This window comes from Fukomys damarensis, unplaced genomic scaffold (genome assembly GCF_012274545.1).
Source record: "Fukomys damarensis isolate Sample0158 unplaced genomic scaffold, DMR_v1.0_HiC HiC_scaffold_4, whole genome shotgun sequence".
Taxonomy (NCBI): Eukaryota; Metazoa; Chordata; class Mammalia; order Rodentia; family Bathyergidae; genus Fukomys; species Fukomys damarensis.
Window position 1 is genome coordinate 62,060,674 of NW_022900916.1, and position 508 is coordinate 62,061,181.

At 64.4% G+C, this 508-nt stretch overlaps 1 protein-coding gene across 1 annotated transcript in view; it reads left to right on the forward strand.

Annotated features, from left to right (window-relative positions):
- The window catches only part of Cdk6 (cyclin dependent kinase 6), a 224,013-nt gene that overhangs the window by 8,234 nt on the left and 215,271 nt on the right, over positions 1-508 (forward strand). The window lies entirely within an intron of this gene.

Genomic DNA, 508 nt, shown 5'->3' on the forward strand with positions numbered 1-508 from the left:
GGGGGTGCGGGAGCCCGTGTGTCCCCCGAGTGGCTCTGGTTAACCCCTTAGCGGCCAGCCGGCCGGAGCTAGAGAGGAGTCGTCTACTCTGGAGGGAGGGGCCGTCATCCCACTCTAGGGACACCCCGACGCCGAGACCCTGTGCCAGCTCCCACAAACACCCACACGCGCACTCCTCCGCTCGGCAGCTCACATCAAATCCAGGGGGTTTAAAGGTACTGCGGGGTGGGGGTGGGGGTGGGGGCTCCAGTCTCGACAGTGTTTCCTTGCGGCGCATCTGCTTCCCCCCAAAGCTCCCCTGCAGCTTGCTGAGGTGGGGTGTGGGCTACATCCTCCCCACTGCGAAGTGAAGGTCCACGCAGGCTTCCTGCTGGCCGCCTCGCGGCCGTGTTCTGTGTGCACGGGGTGCACGCCGCTGGCCGAGGCACGGGCTTGAAGCCCCGCAAGGACGCGCGTCTGCTCGGCTTCCAAGTTGCAGTTTAAATTATTATTTAAAATACCGGCGTGG